Source organism: Triturus cristatus, chromosome 7, assembly GCF_964204655.1.
Source record: "Triturus cristatus chromosome 7, aTriCri1.1, whole genome shotgun sequence".
Classification (NCBI taxonomy): Eukaryota; Metazoa; Chordata; class Amphibia; order Caudata; family Salamandridae; genus Triturus; species Triturus cristatus.
In genome coordinates this window covers 493,271,967-493,287,882 of record NC_140590.1, presented here as the reverse complement: position 1 = coordinate 493,287,882, position 15,916 = coordinate 493,271,967, and the positions used below count along the sequence as shown (strand labels likewise).

The following is a 15,916-nucleotide window of genomic DNA, read 5'->3' as shown; positions in this document are numbered from 1 at the left end:
TCATTACCTCCTCAATTTCTCAGTGAACCAGGCACACCGTCAATCTCGTGGGAAGACTGGATACTCATGTTTGACAACTATTTAGACGCTTTGGATGGGCAAGAGTTTTCCGCTAAACGCAAAAAAGCGATATTACTAAGCGCTTTAGGTAAAGAAGGTCAACGTGAATTTCAGTATCTTCCCCAAGCGTTGCAAGCCAGCGGACAGCCTATTCCAAATGAGTATAAGGAGGCCATAACGAGACTTGAAGTAAGGTTTGGCAAGGAAGAAAATCTCGTCATAAACAGATATAAATTTTACACTCAAACAGCGTTCTGAGGAATCGATTGATGATTTTGTAGCACGCCTTAGAAAATTATCTGTCAAATGCAATTTCGGATCAATGAGTGACGAGCGGATACGTGATCAGCTAATAGTACAGTGCAACAATGGGAAAATTCAAGAGAGATTATGGGCAGCCAAGAATTCGTCCTTGAAATTAGTTATAGATTTAGAGAAAGTTGTGGAAGAATCAGAAAAATGCATGAAAGAGTTGGAAAAATATAGTTCACAACAAGTTTCAGTTTCGGTTGTGTCCGAGAAATCTAAGAATGAGTGTGAGACAGGAAATGAAGAAGCGGTTGGTATAGTAAAGTCTAAAGGGAAAAATCCCTTAAAGAAAAGTAATTTTGTAAAATATCCCAACACTAGATTTTGTTCCAGATGCGGTAGTAATAGCCATAGCTCAGACGCAAAATTTTGTTTCGCGAATAACAAGGAGTATCTCAAGTGTGGGAGGTTGGGTCATTTCTCAAGAATGTACAGGAGTAAAGGTAATACTAATGTGGCTGTCATTGAAGATAAACCCATAGAAGTGAGACAGGAAAAGGACAAAATTGTGATTGTGGATGATTGTGACATCAATAATTGCAATGAAAAAAGGGAAAAAAGACCTAAAGCAGAGTTTCTGGTCAATAGTCGCACAGTAACTCTGATGGTTGACACAGGTTGAAGACACACTATCATTCCTGAGTCTCTATTCAAGGAGGAGTGGTGTGACACAGTCTTGAAGGAGAGTGATATCTCTCCAACTGGGTACCAAGGTGAGAGTATAGAATTGTTAGGGTACTTTGATGCAGACATTCATTTCAAAGACAGGTCAATCAAAGGGAAGATATATGTTGCCATAGATGGACCACCAATTCTTGGTTGGATCCATCAATACGATTTACATATAATAGCAAATCCGAGAGCACCCAACCAAGTAATGGTAATAGATGACCACACTCTTAGCAACATACTGTATTATGCAAGAAATGTGTTTAGAGATGAATTAGGAGAATTAAAGGGGTATGTTCACAAGATTGTTATAAAGAATGGCACCATCCCGGTACAACACAAAGTAAGAAGAATTCCACTATCAGTCAAAGATGAGGTTAAAAAGGTAAATAATGAAATGTTACAGGGTGGCGTCATTGAACCGGTTGAGGCTTCTTCGTGGGTGTCTCCGGTCGTCATCACGCAGAAGGCTGATGGCAAAATTAGGTTCTGTGTGGACTTAAGGTCTCTAAATAAATATGTGGTGGCAGACACTTTTCCCCTTCCCAACATAGGAGAGTTGGTCTCCACTCTACAAAGGGCGAAGTTCTTCACGAAATTAGATTTGAAGAGCGCTTATCATCAGATCCATCTCCATAACGATTCAAAACATTTACCAGCATTCATAACCACAGAGGGTACGTTTCAGTTCACGAGACTCCCTTTTGGTTTAATCTCTGCTGCTAGTGTCTTTCAACGCATGGTCACAGAGATTTTTAAAGGAATAAAGAAAGCTGTGTTTTTTCAAGATGATATACTTGTGTTTGGTGATACTATCTCAGAACACAATTTGGTGCTCAAAAACGTGTTGCAAAGAATAGATGAAGCTGGCTTGACTCTACGCAAAGAGAAATGCTGTTTCCTTGTTCAACACATAGAGTACTTATGCTATGAGATTTCAGCTCAGGGAGTCAAACCAAAGAAAAATCTCTTAGAGGCCATAAATCTGGCTCCATGTCCCACAGACAAGGAACAACTTCGGTCATTCATTGGGCTTATAGAGTTTTATTCTAAATTCGTGAAGAACTTCTCAGACAAAACATTGACATTGTTGCTCAAAAAAGGGGTATAATTTTGTTGGAATGATAACCACGCTGAATGCTTCAATTCGATAAAAAAAGAATTGTGTGAGGCTAAGGTCTTGACTCCCTTTGATATCAGGCGTACTTCTGTATTGATGGTGGATGCTAGTGCCACAGGCATAGGGGCAATCCTTTTACAGAAATGTCATGAAGGAGAGAAGACTATTGCATTTGCGTCACGCACCCTCTCTTCTGAGAAAAACTATTCAGTAATAGAAAGAGAGGCATTAGCTGCTGCCTGGGGAGTACAATATTTTCGGACATATTTGTGGGGTACAGAATTACAACTCAAAACTGACCACAAACCCTTGTTAAAAGTTTTGTCGCCAGGTGGGGCTGGGAAAGGCTAACCAAGATTGGCAAGATTAGCATCTAGACTCCAAGAATATCAGTACAACATTTCTTATATTCAAGGTTGACGCAATATACAAGCCGATTGCCTCTCAAGACTCCCAATCAATCAGAGTAGAGAACACACCGAAAGTTTTTTTATGTGCATACTGATGGGGCTGTGGCCATTATTCATGATGTGGTAGCTCTAAGTGATGGTAGTTTTACCAAGGATGAATGGCTTGCCGCAATGGAAAAAGATGTAGTTCTTACCAAGGTCATTGAGCTAGTAAAATTAGGATCCAGGCGGGAAAGCTGTGTCCAGCCCCCAGTGCGACCGTTTCTTAAAGTTTTGGATGAATTATCAACTTGTGGTGATAGTATTCTAATGAGAGGTGACAGGTATATTCCGCCATGTAACTTAAGACAAAAACTTTTGCAACTGGCTCATGAAGGCCATTTAGGGCAAACACTCACAACGTAGACTCAAGGTAGATTTCTGGTGGCCAGCCATGGATGCTCAAGTAGCATCCTGGGTAGAATATTGCCCTGTTTGTAGAGATAGTGAAAAGAGACTCAAAGTTGGCTCTAGTTCAATGCTGAGCCACATTGTCACTCCAGGTTTACCGTGGCATAGCGTATGTCTTGATTTCATTGGTCCGATGGATGAACTACCATTCAGTCAACGTTTCACCATAGTTATTGTTGATGTTTATTCCATATGGCTTGCAGTGGAATTTGTTAAAGACATAACCACTATACAATTCCTTAAAAGTATATTCCTTAATGAGGGTTATCCTTCAGTACTAATCACGGATAATGGCACTCAGCTTACCTCTCAGAAAATGTGTTTATTCTTATCCGGTTGTGGGGTGACTCACCACCGTACTTCTCTCTATAACCCACAAGCTAATGGTGTGTGTGAGAGGGCTAACAGAGTGGTTAAAGGAATTATTCAAACGACATGTGCTTCGGGAGGGTTTGCCAATGAGATGGTCAAAGATATGGTGTGGGCCTACCAGACCACTGTTCATAAAGAAGATAGTAAATCTCCTTTTGAGCTCATGCGTGGCAGACGCCCTGACACTAAGCTTGTGCCCTCCTGGATTAAAAATTGTCTTGTTGAAGGTACTCATTCTGAGTCGGGTGGCTACGCCTCTAAAACAATTTCTGTAGGTGACTTGGTTAAAGTTAAACCAGGTATAGTGACCAAAGGTCTTTCCAAATTTAGAGGTCCACATTTGGTTAAGAACATTTTTCCACACTATGTTGTACTTGACAATGATGAGAAGTGGAATCTTCGCAGGGTAGTGCTTTATCGCAAGTCCACATCTTCCAGTGACATCTATAAGTCAGTAAAAACTGCTCAACCCAGTAGTGGTTCCTTGCTATCTACCCCGGAGTTTTCTACCTCTTCTCCGGATGTAATTCGTTGTAGGGAGGAAGGTGGTGGTGATGCCTCTAACTCCAATGATGTGCAGAGTCAAGTTCCTCATAATAATGCTTCTCATCAATCTGATGGAACTAGAGTTGTGAGATCTCGCAGACCTCCTGTCTATCTGAATGATTACTTATGTTAATGTTTCTGATGTGTACTTTCTCTATGGTAGTTTTAAGTGTTTGAATTTTTAGGGAAGAAGATGTGTTGTAAATATTTAATATCTTTAATGTACTTACCGATCTTCCTCTCATGTATTAGCCATTACTTTGTGTCCGTTCCCCATTCTTTCCTTGGAATACTCGTAGTGTTCTAAGTGCTCGTGTCTAATCCAAGCTGCATTCCAGACTAGTCAGTTGGTGTCTGGTCAGCTGGTGTGGTGTACGCTTTGGTTGTGCTCCAGTAATAAATATCCTGTTTACTGTGGAAAGGCTCCAGCGTTGTTACTACAACCCTCTACATCACCCGTCTGTTCAACTGGACTCCAACAACACCACCTGCTTCTGTAATAAATCCCAAGGCATGCCACATCACCTTCAACATACAGGTTTTATCCCGAAACACACGTTCACCGCAATTGTCTTTATACTCTCTTAAAGAATCTCAAATTACTATTAAAAGCGGACACAATCACCCCTCCTTTATTTCTTCTACGTACATTCGACCAAAACCACTCCCTTAATATTCACAGCCTGCCACCAACACTTCATCACACAAAGTGTGTGTGTGCGTGTGCGTGTGTGTGTGTGTGTGTGTTCCTAGCACGTTTTTTCTTCTAGTTCTACTGACCTCAGCCGCTTCAGCGCCATGTCTAGGAATCTCTCTCTTTGTACAGACCCTTATCAGGCCCCACTGCACTCTGGATCACAATGGAAAGTTTCTTTCTGGAAGAGCAACCACAAGCAGGTGAGCTCTTCTCAACTCCTCAGAAGTCGAGCCTCTTGCAGAAAGTCTGCCCAGCAGGCAATTCTTTTTTTAAGACTGGCTACGATATGCATGTTGATCCCCAAGGAAGGAAACGGGCAGCATGAGTTTTGGAAAAAATCGCTGGAAGCATAAGTTCAAGTCCAAGCTGGACACTTCTCTACAGTACTCACACATTCAGGAATCCTTCTGTGGAACAAACAGGGACATCTTCTGTTCTTATTCAGATCTAGGCAATGTCTCTTCTGCTAGTAGTCTAAACAGGGTCTTTTAAAGGCTAAACCAGTCATTCTTTACCGTAGAGCCATATCCAATACTAAGACGTCATTTCCTGTTGACACCTGTGACAGCCATAAAACTAGTCCAGAGGTCAATGCACTTAAAAGCAACATGATGCTTGCCTTCCTCTGCTGTGTGAAACTCTTTCTTGGCATTCAGCCACATTCCTGGTCCTCCAAATTCAGGTAATTGTACTTGGGAGGAAAGATCTTCCCCTCAGCCTCACTTGATGAAGGCCTCCTGTCGTGCCTTGTTCTGTTGCTCTGGGTGGACAAATTTGAATGGGAAAGCGTGGCAAGCTGTATTTGGCTTTTATAGATTTTAGTTCTGCTTTCGACTGTCAATAGGTTTAAATTGTTTAGTATCACAAAGCTATAATGATTGGGTTGGGCGGCAAGTAATAGAAATGTAATCAGTCTTTTCAGTCCAGAAAATGTATATGCTACAAGGACATTACTTTAAATGTTTATAGGTTTAATCACATTTTATACAGTATGATTATGTTTACAGCAGAGACCACTGGTGGAAAACAAGGCATCTGAAATCACATGATATGTTGATGAGTAAGTGGACTTTATATATCCTTCATTACTATTTTTCATACCTGTACTTTGTGCAAGGAAGATGCACACAGACGGCTTGCTTCTCAAAATAACAGGTATTTATTTAGTTAAGGATTTTGTTAAGAGCTGCTTTACTAGTTCTTGTTAACCTCAGAGCATCTTGGTGGGAAAAATACACAAAACTGCAGAAGCTTAGTCGTCCTGAAAGGGCAGGTACCAATCAACCAGTCATCTGTAGGAGTGAGTTCCGCCGGTGATACCACTCATACATGAAGGATAAAGTAATAGTCATAACACCTTAGAAGAAAGCCAACAAAGTTAAGATAGCCTGAAGGGAAAACCAATAGCTGGTCCACAGCCAGGCAGTAATGACAATTTCAAAATAAAAATAGTCCTTTTAAAAAAAGGGACATGTGGTTGGCCCTGTTTAGCAGGCAACTGCAGAGATTAAAACATCAGATGGCCATAACAAAAAACTCGGCAAAAATATGAATTCCCATACAGCTACACACTCTTACAAAATTGTGACCCCCAACATGTTGCTGCAATTGCTGTTTTATCATGCACATGCCATTTATTTACTGCCATCACAGTAAACTGTCTTACTGGCCTAAGGCATTCCCCTTAGTCATAATCATCACTGATACTTTCTCCACCTCAACATGTGCTGAGGTGCACCCTGTAAGAAACTGGATTACTAGCTGAGAAGGGTGAAAGCCTCACTCCAATAATGAACACAATTCTTGTCAGCATAAACTACAAGAGTTACTAAATAACCCTGTGCTTAACCCTCTGGTGGCTTGGCACACACGCAGTAACGCGTAATCTAGTGGCAATGTGCAAAGTATTCAAGCAGCACTCAAACAGTAATAAGAAAAACACAACACAAATCCCAAACCAATTTAGAAAATTTAGTACAATTTAATAAATTAAAATGACTCCAAAACAACAAGCAGCATTGACATAGCCAAGGTCTCGCCTTTGGGACCTTACAAGTATGTAATTATGCAGCACAATATCCTTGGTGCAACATCAACTGTTGCATGGCTAAACACTTATAATGTCCCAAAGGCGAGACCTATTGGCTACGCCAATGCTGGTTTTTCCTGAACCTGGCACGGAATCTGATATAGTCTATGCAGGCCAGGGTTGATTCGTGGCATTAAGGAGAGGTGTCATCTGTCGGGTGTGCACAGTGTCTCTGGCAGTGCTTTCTCTGGCACGGAGGTGGGCCAGAACAGCACCAGGAGATCCCCCATGCACCCTGAAGACTCTCAGATCACATTACTGTGATTGTAGTAACACTGGGCCGAGGGTGCAGGTACACACCATACGGGAACATTTGGACATAGAATGTGCACAAACACGCTGCGCGTCCTGCCCTGGGAAAATGAATTAGCCAATGGGAAGTAGATACCCATGAACTAGAAAACTGCTGGGAATGCACAGTGGTGAGAGGCCCTCTGATTAGCTAATTGCATCATGGTCCCTGCAGCCAGAATCCGCACCTCAATCAACTTATCAGCACTGTCCTTTGCCAGCAAGGAGGCTTGGTCATTTCTTTTTGCGGGTCAGGCCTCAATGTAAATAAGTGAGCTGCAACAGGACAGCTATAATCAACGTGGTTTAAGTGGTCTTGGCTCCTTCACCATTAGATCAGGCGAGTAGATGTTCCGTTTCCTATCATGGCATTGCTTTTACCACCTCTGAGCCTAGGGAGTCGCAAAAGCAGTGCCCCGGGGTCGCAAACAGCAAACCAGAGGCAGCAAGTGCGACCCCTGGCAACCCCTAAATGACGTCCATGGTGTGGTTTCTAAACTTCATAGTACTCAATTACTCAAGTTTGAAACGAGAAAATCTGGGTTATTCAAGCAATGAATGTGTAGATTAGGCATATTTCTACAGCAGATGTGTTGGCTCCTTAACTACCTTACAAGAAACCGGAACTTGTTTCACTTATTACTAAATGAGCTCAGTTCTTAGAATTTCTGAGTGCGACTTGCTACTGTGATTCTAGCAGTCCCTATATTTCAGAATGAGGTGAATTATTGGAATCATGTGGATTTGTAGGTAGAGGGATACCAGTGAATGCTTCATATCAAGATGGAGGTGCATTGCCAACACGCCTTCTTAATAGGAAAATGCTAGTGCATGATGCAAGACAGAGCAGAGGTGTACTGGAGTGTTGTGGATATTTAGGCACTGTGACAAAATGCAGTAGCAAACAATTGTAAGGGGCCCAGCAGAGGTTTGTGGAGGTCTCATTTCTGGAATAGAAATTCCCACTATTACCTAGGATTGAGATCTTCTGTAAAAACCTTTTGATATCTCGGTAATTGGAAACCACAGCATCAGGCAATCCAAGTAAGGTGCACCGTGGAACCTCTATAGAGGCCTCAGAACAAGTGAATTAGTGCGTGAGATGATCAGGGTAGTGGTGCCCTCTGTGAGCTCTCGATGTCTCAGTGCATGTATAAAACAAGATTAGAGATGTGCTGAAAGAACTTGACAAACATCCTTATCCGTGAATATCGGTGCATTATGCAATCCAAGAGGTCCACTGAATAAGGAATGCCATGAAAATGCAATTAATTGGCGAGTTGCTACATTCAATATTTTGAGTCAAATGCATGATGCAGGTTAGAATAGAATCCCATTTTGAATGCTCTTTTTTGTGCTTTGTGGTGAAACACCAGTGGATCTTTGCGTGATGACTGCGTAATAAGTTGATGTGCTGTTGGGACAGCAATGGTGGACTACAGTTTAAACATTGTACTATGTTGTGTCTGTGGTGACATCAGACTAAGATGTTCTGTTGGGTCTCTGAGGGATAGTTGTCTCAGGAGAGGATGTGCTGTTGAAGTAGCCCTGCTTTGCCAACTAAAGGATTTAATGCAACGTTGTGTGGATGTGACAAGACGTCTGTATGAGGTGTTCTGTTCGAGCTGGGAAAAAGTATACTGTACTAGAGGAGTCTGAATAAGATACTCTGTTGACTGCTAGTTGTTATCTGCTCAGGGGACAGAAGTGGATTATGAAGTCTCTGTGGAAAACTTGGTGGCTTTATTTATTCGCATTCTGCTAATGTTTTGTCATTGCGAGAAAAATGACAAGAATACTAACATCACATTCTCTGTAAAAGTAACATAAAAAAGTAAATGACCAACTGAAATCAATAGGAGAATGTAAAAATAGTGGTGATGAGCAGAAAAACAAAAAAAAAAAGCCATCTCTTACAGGGGGCGTGTGAAAGAGGATGAGTAAGGGATGACAGACTGGTTCAATAACTTGCATGAATAAATCTTAATTATTGGATGATGGGGCAGTTAGTTATCAATGATGCCAATCACATGTGAGATTAAAAAGCAGGAGGATCTTTCTATCCAATGGTCCTGGGACCATGGGATCAGACTAGGTTGGAGGTAGGTGAGGAGAAGACAGGAAAATAATTAATATTTTATAGGAGTTCAACGTGAAAGTGCAGCAATCCAAACTGTTATAGATACTTGTGAGAACTGTCAGAGATTCACACCAAAGGTAAGGGGTGAAAGTTGGTGACAAGCAGACTTGGTTATCATCTTCAAATAGATGATAGGAGAACTCAAAAGAGGACATTACATCACTAAGAGAGGAGACAATGAGACTGGGCCCAAGGACTGGACTTTAAAAGAATGCAATGGGAAGTAGATTCTTCTGGGGAAGAAAGCAACCCAAAGAAAAGGAAACTGAGCAGTCAGAAAGATGAGAATTAGTTTATGACTAAACCCAATAATATCAAGTTTAGCAAGAGTTGAAATATGAAGTGATAACCAATACTGAACACTGTGGATAATTTGATGAAAAGAAGACTGTTGAAAGTTAACTGTGGTAGCAGAAGTAATGACGTTAGCCACATGGAAGGGAGCAATTTCAATTGAGTGAAGAGCTTGAAAGCCTCAGTGACGGGGATTGAACAAAGTATGCACATGGCCAAAGAAGATTTGGCTGCACAGGCCATCAGCCAAACTCCCGGAAGCAGACAACCACAACTCTAGAAGGAGTTTGCCAAACTCAGCTGATTTTATAATTTTGACAACTCAGGAAGAGCTACTGGACACATAGGGATCTGGGATTTGTAAATCAGGAAAAGGTTTGCAAACCCTGTAAAATATGTTTTCAACTATTACTTTTAAAGACAAGGGATCCCCCCTTTATCCGCCCCCCCCCAACATGAGCCTGGACAGTGAGGGTGTGGTGTACCGAGTAGAATCACCCTTTTGTTTTTATTTTTCACAAGACAGAACAGTGCGTGATGCTAGGTAATTGCAGCTGCAAACAAAATTAATCTACAATAGCCAAATATGCAGCAAGAAAGGGCATATTATGCATGACGATGCCGCCCACTTTGTTGCAGTATTAGTTCTTTTTTTGTCATTTTTTAGACATGTTAACACTACCTGGGCAAAGGTTTCACCTCATTAGTATTAGTTTAATGCAATGATACTCAAAGTAGGGCCCGGGGACCGCATGCGGCCCTCCTGACCTCTACATAACGGCCCCCCTGGGCAGCAGCAGCACTGTGCTGCTGTTTACTCGACTCAGCACTAACATGGAAAAAAATGTTAAATATACAGCAAGCACTTATTTAAAGGTTAATTGCAGTTAGGAAAGGAAGTAACTTGGCCCTTAACGCTAGGAACACCTTCATTTTTAAAGACAGCCACTAGATATACATGCATTTGCTTCCCCTACATCCATTTTTAATCCCCGCTGGCATCAGTGCGGCCCTCGTCCCAACCCGCCCGTCTTGCCAGCCGCAACTGCATGTGCCAACAACATTACGGGCCTTCACGCCGCTCATTAAAGCTAAATAATATTAGTTATTGACTGGTGCTGCTGCTGGGAATACAATAATGTTATAATCTAAAGCCCCCGACACTTTAAATGGACATTAGAAAAAGACAGATAGCACTCGTTGTCTGCAGCAGTGTGCATTGTCCTTGTGTCCATTAGTACAGTAAGATTCACAGCGAGTGCATTCATTGGAGACCACTTTGGCTTTTCCGGGAGGCTCCTCTAAATTAAAAAAACTATATTACTTCATGGAACCATCTGAAGCTCGAGTGACATGGGGTTTGGCAGGCCGAGCTGATGTAATTTCCTGGAGAAGTGGTTAAGTTAAGCTTTGGACATATTTAAAGGTGCATGATCAGGTTTCAGTTTTAATATCTCTTTAGGTTTTGTGGCAAGTCTTAGGCAGTGTAGACATTTTCAGCTAGTGTGGTCAGTTTCAAATTCTGGCGACTTTTGAGTAGCGTGGTTAATGTCACATATTGTGGACCCTTTCAGTTAGTGTGGGCAGTTCTGGCAACTGTGCTAAGTACCAGTTTCATGGTCAAGTTCAGTATTGTGTTTAGGTTCATGCAGTGTGGTCGATTTTTGTAGCATGGTCACTAACAGGCAATCTGGTTAGTTTAAGGCATAGTGTTCAGTTTTAGGGTGCGTGGTCAAGTGCTATAGTCAGTTTCAGGTACAGTAAAACATTGTGATTAATTACAGTAATTGCGATTGTTCGAGTTATTGTAGTCTGTTGTAACGTAACATAAAATTTTTAAAATTAATTTCTTATAGCGGAGTTGGTTTCTCATGAACCCAAGTGCGCGTGGCATGTTGACAGACAGTGGGGCTCTCAAGGTGTGACAGCAATTTCACCCAGGCGCCTGCAGCATATTAAAAATGCAGTAAGGGCCATGATGGGGTGAGAAAGGTCAATACAGTGAAGTGCATGCAGCAAGAGTTCGTAGAACTGAGATCACTGCTTGACGAGGCACAGCAAATCGCTCATGTGCGTGCAGCTGACAAACAAGGAGTAAGGCTCATTAAAAAGAGAGGTACAGCAGTGTACTCAAGTGCGTGCAGACGGCATACAGGGAAGGAAGATCATTACCTTGAGAGGTACAGCCACCCACTCAAGTGCATGCTGCAGCGCATGCAGGTATACTCGGAGTGGAGGTTAGTAAAGGGTAAGGTACAACAATGAACTCAAGTGCACGCAGTAGGTGTACAAGGAGTCAAGATCACTTAAGGGTAGAATAGAGTAGTGCACAGCGCTGGCATACAAGGAGAGAGGATCACTGAAGGGTGAGGTACAGCAGTGCACTCAAGTGCAGAGCGCTAGCATACAAGCAGTGAGGATCACTGAAGGGTGGGGGCGCTAGCATACAAGCAATGAGGATCACTGAAGGGTGGGGTACAGCAGTGCACTCAAGTGCACAGCTCCAGTATACAGGGAGTGAAGATCACTGCTTAATAAGCCTTGCTTTATCGCTGCATTAATTTGCTTTAAAATGCACTATTCGCCAATCTTTTTTAAATTTCTTTCTCAGGAGAGGGACTCTCCCTAGACCCCAGGTTTGTCCATTGAACTTGTTCACATCGCTAACTAGTGTTTTCTATTGGGAAGGGTAGAGCCAAAGCAGTTTTTTTTTGTGGAACTTTTATTCAAATTCAATACAAATCTGCATTTGTTATTGTATAATCGTAATGTCATTTCCGTACAGTCACTTGTTAAACATTACTGCTTGAAACATAATTAATTCACAACCTTACATATCTTCCCCGAATAACTATCCTCTTCTGGGGGCAAGCAGATGTTTCCTCTGTGCACGTTCCACTTTCCCCACATCCTAGCCCATTTGCGAGGGCATTTCCTATTTATGAACGTGGCCTTCTCTGCCACCATGACCATATCCATGTCCCTACACCACTGTAATATTGTTGGTACCGTTCCTACACCCCACTTTTGCGCTATGTTCCGTTTAGCTATCGTCATGCCAGTCGTGGCCAATAGGCGTTGAGCATGTGTAAGATCCGTCGGCCCCCAGACATTAAGAATGCAGCACTTAGGCTCAAGCGGGACCTGTTTCTCGGTGACGTCTGCTATTGTGCCTACCACTTCCTCCCAGTATGGCGCTAGTTTGGGGCATTCCCATAATGTGTGATAATAGGTTCCTATGTCCTCGCAGAGACGCAGACAACTTGGGTCAGGGGCCCTTCCCATCTTATGTAATACCGTTCTTGTGTAATAGGTCCTGTGTATTATTTTGAACTGCACCAGACGCAGCCTAGAGGAGGTTGCCACCTCTTTGGGCGAGGCTAGCGCCTCGCGCCAGTCAGGGTCGTCCATGTCTCCCACTTCGGACTGCCAAAGTTCCCCGAGTCGGGCGAGTGGGTCCGGTTGGTTGTTAATGATTTTTTTTATATTTCAGTGAAGTCGCTTTTTTATGGAGATTGTCGGTGAGTAGTCGGTATTCTAAGGGGGGGGGGGGGGGGGGGGACTCCGGAAGTTTCTCATCTGGGAGAGGGCTGTTTCAATTGCATGTTTAATTTGCAAATATCTTAACCATTCGCCAGGAGCCATTGAGTACTGTTCCTGCAGATGGGTGAAACTGACAACCTGCCCATTATGCCAAAGACCCCCCGGCCGGGAGATGCCGATAAGATCCCACTTCTGAAACCCTTTGCTATTGCCTAATTTGCGTGTGTGTTTCATAAGTTTGTCAGTCCAACCCAAGTGTCTGTTCACTGTGTGCCAGATGTAGATGGTGTGCGATGCTGGGCCTATAAGGCTACGGGCTTTTGAGCCAAAGCAGTCATGCTTAGTACCCTAGCCCTCTTCAGAAGTCAGACTTGCTTGGCAACCCAGAAATAATGTATGAATTTTCTTTTATGAATGCCTAGAAGAACTGAATTTTTAGTCCATTTATCACAGAAATAGTGCTGAAAATCGCACCAAAAAGATGCCAATTTAAAAAAAAAAAAATCTTCATGGGGGGAGAACCCCCCCGAATTCCCCTTATTGTCTTCAGGATCACTCGCATACGTGGATTGGTTCTGCTTACACCTCACCAGTTTCAAATACCACCAGCCGCCACTGCCAGTTAACTTATCAAGCCATATATATATATTTCTTATTTATCCACATTAGACACGCACACAACACAGACGCAAGGCACAGAGTTGGTTAAGCATTGCAATCTCAACAGCAGACCCACCTCAACAAACTACTGATCATTCAGCGTAAGTTAATGTTAACATACCAAATTCACAACATTACATCAAAGTACAAATGGGCTAACGAGGAATCGTAAACGAGCAGTCACAGTTGAGTATAATACAACCATGCACGCCAGCAGAACGAAACAAATTGCTAAATTATTTTGCACACACATAGCTACAGATAACTTGCTACGCAGATCTATGAAAGAAGTTACCCAATACCGGCCATATCAAACAATGAAATCGTCAGTCCTAACCTAGCCATACACTACATGTGGGGTTAATTCCTAAAAAAAAAATTAAAGCATCCAATACAACCACACTTAATGTACACAGTGAACCGTGATGCGGGACCGTGTAAATAGAAATGCTAGAAACAAATGCTCGTAACATAAATGTTGTAGCCCGGCGTCAGCTTTTCGTGAATATTAAAGTGCACGTTCCCTGAGGATAACTCTTTCCAGGTACTGCATCACAGAGGGCTGTAATACTTACCTGTTCAATATAATTTCTTTATTTTTAAGATTCGAGGTACAAAAGGAAAGAAGGAACGTCTCCAACGTTCGCCAGACATATCGAAATGGCAGACTGCCTATGAAACGTTGGTGGATTGAAATCTACGCTTAAAAACTGTAGACATGTTGTAATACTCCCCCTGGCTGCACCTCTTATTACCAAGAATAGGCGATGCGGATTATATTATGGAAAGTGCATTTCCTCTCCGCTGAGCGATTTAAAAAGCGGAAGTGCCGCATCAGCTAGCAGATGCTCAGCATAAGCAAGAGCCGAGGGCGGCTGGGTGTTGCTCCATCCGAAACCGGGGAGGGGGGGTAAAGACTACCAGGTCGAAGCTGAGGAGAGCTGGGATGGTTAGAAAGCTAAAGATGGGTGGGAGGTTGGAGGCTGTACCTGATGTAACTATGCTCTCAATGACGTGACTGTGTTAGACTTGACTTTCCCCGGATAAAACTATTATGTGTTAATATTGGCAGTGCTAGGAGACACGGGCTATTAAAGGGGCTGAAAGAAGCTTTGGCGGGGCTGAGGAGGATGTGCTGACGATGAATGAATGTGGTTGGGTTGTCCTAGACGTCACAGAAGCGGTGTTCGGGGATTCGGGAGCTATGCTGAGTTTGAGAGACTTTAGAGAACTTTGCCTGCGGAAGGGAGATTTTGGTTATGCCTGAAAATGTGCACAGTGTGCGGGGGTGGAACTGGATTAGATCACTTTACCTGACTCCCGGGAAGACTCCTCTTTTCTCTGCAAATACAGAACGCACGGGTGGAACTGGACTAGATCACCTTACCTGACTCCCGGGAAGACTCCTCTTTTCGCTGCAAATACAGAACGCACACCACAGTTTGCCAGGACTGACACAGTACTGATGGAAGAGTGAAGCCACAACTGAATGACTTCCTCTTCTTGCACCATCGAGACTATAAGAAGCTAGAGCGTCTGTTTCAAGAGTACATAGAGAGAGAAGAAAGACTTACAGTACAATAGAATCCTCGTTCGAAAGAAGTGCATGATGTGTCTGTAACCAGACATTATATGAGCTGAAAAGGGCGTGCACTTTAGGGTGAATAGATTGCAGAGCAGATGTTTACTAGGCAGTCACATCTTGGGCTTTAATAATATTACCTTGTTTCATCCAACAGTAAGCCAGCCTAAATGTGCGCTCTGCTGGAATCTATGCAACCAAATAGTTCATGGCATGGGAGGGTATTTGCTCTGTTTTTAATTGGCTAAGGAACAGAACTAGTCTGTAACAGAAACCCTGGAACTTACAGGACAGCTGTGACAGGGCTCGTCCAGTACCTATAGTGCCAATATCGGCAACAGTACTCAGTTATCATGCTGCAAAATACATCAATAAACCACACGACACCTTGTTAGTGGAGAAAATTGCTGCAGGTTTATTTACATAACAAATATGCCAACATGGTGGGTTATCTTACGGGCGATCCCAGGGCAGGCCAACCCTTATGCCGCCTGCCCGCCTGATGAGCCAAATTACACCGTGGCAGTCGCCAATCGGTGCTTACCACTTATTGGGAGGGGCCACCCCTCCCATCAGTGGACCACCAGTCTAAAAGGTGGGCGGAGCATTCCAGGCAGCCCCAGGTTGCTCAGACCCACAACCGCCTGTAGGACTAACGGGGCGCCGTAGTTCTTCCAGGGGACA

At 43.0% G+C, this 15,916-nt stretch overlaps 1 protein-coding gene across 2 annotated transcripts in view; it reads right to left on the bottom strand.

Moving 5' to 3' along the window:
* CYBC1 (cytochrome b-245 chaperone 1) overlaps nt 1–15,179 on the bottom strand; it is a 102,550-nt gene extending 87,371 nt beyond the window's left edge. The window contains exon 1 of one of the 2 annotated variants that reach the window (XM_085616855.1): nt 15,038–15,179. The gene's annotated coding sequence lies outside the window, so the exon portion shown is untranslated. Of the gene's footprint in view, nt 1–14,963; nt 15,005–15,037 lie in introns of those variants that run through there. The other variant, XM_085616856.1, reaches the window with a different exon arrangement.
* Nucleotides 15,180–15,916: the final 737 nt, after the last annotated feature.